Source organism: Trachymyrmex septentrionalis, unplaced genomic scaffold (genome assembly GCF_001594115.1).
Source record: "Trachymyrmex septentrionalis isolate Tsep2-gDNA-1 unplaced genomic scaffold, Tsep1.0 scaffold53, whole genome shotgun sequence".
NCBI classification, from domain to species: domain Eukaryota; kingdom Metazoa; phylum Arthropoda; class Insecta; order Hymenoptera; family Formicidae; genus Trachymyrmex; species Trachymyrmex septentrionalis.
The window spans coordinates 2,004,831-2,008,257 of record NW_017305705.1 but is presented as its reverse complement, the minus strand read 5'-3'; the positions used below and the strand labels follow the sequence as shown (position 1 = coordinate 2,008,257).

General features: G+C 29.9%; 1 protein-coding gene across 1 annotated transcript in view; it reads right to left on the bottom strand.

The window, feature by feature from the left end:
• LOC108752049 (telomerase-binding protein EST1A) overlaps window positions 1-3,427 on the bottom strand; it is a 106,839-nt gene that overhangs the window by 9,556 nt on the left and 93,856 nt on the right. The gene's annotated exons all lie outside the window — the stretch shown is intronic.

Here is a 3,427-nt window from a genome sequence, read left to right as displayed (position 1 = left end):
AGAAAGAAAAAAAATATAAAAAAATATTATTTTAATAACAAAAGTATTAAAATAAAATATAATATTAATAATATTACAAAAATATATTTTTAAAATACTAATTAGAAATATTATGATTATAATTAAAGAGGACGACATTAGTGTGACGACACATTGAATTTCTCTTTTAATCATAAATTTCACCTCAATTTTCCGTTATTGTATATAATGAAAACCGAATCTTTTCAAAATCAATAGTCAAGAAAATTTCATAGCTGAGTAATCGTCTCAATCTGCATCCATCTTCTCCTGATTCTCCTCCTCGTCGGAGAGAAACGTACCGCATCTCCATGCGCATTGCATGCACCTTCCACCGAGAGAGAAGCAAAAAGCGAGAAAAAGAGAGAAAGAGAGACAGGCGCATGTGCGTGCAGCGAAAGATGCAACGGAAGACGCATTATCTTCCAATTGAATCCCACGTATGCGGATGATGCTTGGCGAGAGAGGCAGTGGCGCGCACTGAACAATATCGGCTCAGCAGTATAACGTCAATGCCAAGTAGTCATTGTCGTAACAGAAGCTACGAACTATAATGAGACTTCTATCTAATATTGTTTTAACGATGATCGATACATATCATTGACCGCGAGTTCATTTATATATATATATATATATATAACCAACATGAAAACTGCCTTCAATAATAAAGAGCTAGTTCAAGATATTTGAGCAACTTCGTTAAAATTCAGCAAAGTATTCAGTACATGTGTTATCTCGGTTCATTAACATATTCTCAGTGACGATTTAAGGTGTTTACTACTGTCTACGATTTTCAAGTGGAATAATATATGCAAAAGTAGCTGTTGAATACATTAGTCATGAATCTTCTCTCACTTTCTATTTTTCGACATTCTTCATATAATCATTATATAAAAGCAATTTACTAACTAAATAAGCATTTTGAAAACGTAATAATATATAATTTGAAATATGAAAAGAAAAAGAAATGGAGATACTAGTCATCGAATTATTCATCCATTAATCAAGTCCTTAAAATGTGTTCTCCCAAAAATTATTTTTCCAACAGATCTGAATTTTATAAATATAATTAATAAACACAAAATTTCTTTCAATAAATTAAAGTAAGTACACACGCTTTTCCTCTTTTCCTCTTGCTTCTTTCCTTGCTCGATACCAACCATTTCTTTAAATCCTTGAAAGACTGAGAGGTCTCTTAAAATGATCCTGCAATAGTCAGCAACGGTATCTCAAGAATTATTCAATATCCAGAAACTCTACTCAATATTGAGAATTTGGTTTCGCACTAATGTTCGTGCGATGGCACGTCGCACGAGTCGAAAAGCATGCGGGGAATCCGAAGACGAACCTAATTGCTTGCGGGGGTACGTGTACGGAATGCAAAACTAGGAGAGATCGTGCACACGCGACGTCGCCAAGCAAAGCCACGTCGAGCCACACTACGCCGGTGTGCAAATGTCATACACGTGTCCACGAGATTTCGATCTCTATTCTCGTCCTCCTGACACGATACATTCGCATATTCCCATTCCGCAAAGAATTAATAAATAGTCGGCAGATCACCCATTTCATTTTTCGGTAAACTCTGTATGACGTGGGTACGAAATTAAGTTATTATAAAATAATCGTTCACTCGATGATACAGATATATATATATATAATATATATATATCCGTCTAAGAATTCGTTTTTAAATACCTATATATACATACATACTATATATATATATATATTGGGTTGGAGAAAAAGTTCTGCGGATTTTTGTTAGCTTAAAATTATATACACAATATCTTCGTAAAAAATAAACAAAATTTAAATTTAAAAAAAGGGTTTTAAAGCTTGAAATCTTTAAACTGTCGAATGGCTATATTTTTTGAATTTATGTGAGTTTTTAATTTATGTATATGTATAAAAAACACTTAAAAGTACGAGCTGAAAAAAATGAAAAATTTTCTTTTTGCTTTGTAGGTCTGTAGCATGTTCAAAAAAAAAATTAAGCAAATTTTCAATTATCTACCGTTGAAGCTTCCTCTACAAAATCGTTTTTTTTTTAAATATTTCTACGATTTTTCGTTCCTGAATTATCGCAAGTTAAGCAAAAAGAATCATTCTGACTTTGATTACTCATAACTCCATTAAAAATCATCGTACTGCAATTAAAAAAAAAACAAATTCTTAAAGCTGAAACGTTGCTCTTTCACGTCAAATAGCCGAAACTTTCGCAACAAATATAAAGTAACTGTCCCAATTACTGTGCCTGGCCCTATTTATTAGTGTGCTTTTGTATTTGGATAAGTTATAAAGAAAACTAGCACGAATAAATAAGAAAAAATATTGTTTCTTGTTAAGTTAAATTATTAATGCATATACGATATACCGAAAATAATATTTTATTTTTTGAGTATTAAAGTACTTTAAATATTTTTCGAAAGATATGAGGAATTTATGTGAATCCAGTAATACGTCCCGCAAGATTTTAAATTTGTCCCTATTAGTGTATTGGAGAGAACGTTGTGTTATGAGTGTACATTGAGATAAATATAATTGAAACAATGATTTATGTAATATTAACATAAACAATTAGCTTAAATTTATTACCTGTTTTAGTAACTGTATGTTAAAATGAGGCAAATGTGGATAGGCACACAAATTGGGGAGCACATTAATAGGGCCATCGCCGCTTGGAGGACTCACTAATAGGGACAAAAACATATTTTTTAATTTTGTCAAAAATATTATAAAGTATTAACATTTTTTTTAAATTAAAGAAATATAAGAAAAAGAAATAGTTGAAAAACCGATATTGATTGCAAGCAGATGAAATTAAAGCAACAATATTTAATAACTAATTCAGTAATAAGCAAGTTGGCTAAAAAGCACATTAATAGGGACAGTTACCCTATTCTGTATATAGTTTTAAGTTAATAAACATTCACAGAACTTTTTCTCCAACCCCATATACAGTAAGAACAAAAAGTATTTAAGGAATTTGTTTTATAAAAAGTCTTTTTTGTAGAAAATAAACATTAATTAGCAATTTTATACAATAAATACATTATACATTCTGTTCTTACATTAACAAATGAGCATATATTCCTCATTTTAGAAGCTAAATTTCTCGACTGTTTTAGCATTCAAACAACAGAATTTTTAATTTTCGCTTATTTTTCAGATAATATATTTTCTATAATAAATACACATTTTTTGGTATATATAATTTTAAGAAACATACAGTCTATTTTATTCTTTATGAATAAATTGTTAATTACTCAACAAGAAATGATTGTCAATTAAACGTCGAATCGACGTCAAATTGATGTTAAAGTCATCATATCGATATCGATTCAATATTAATTCAATGACTCATTTCTCGCTGGATAATATTTACTTTTTAAAAATAAAACATTTT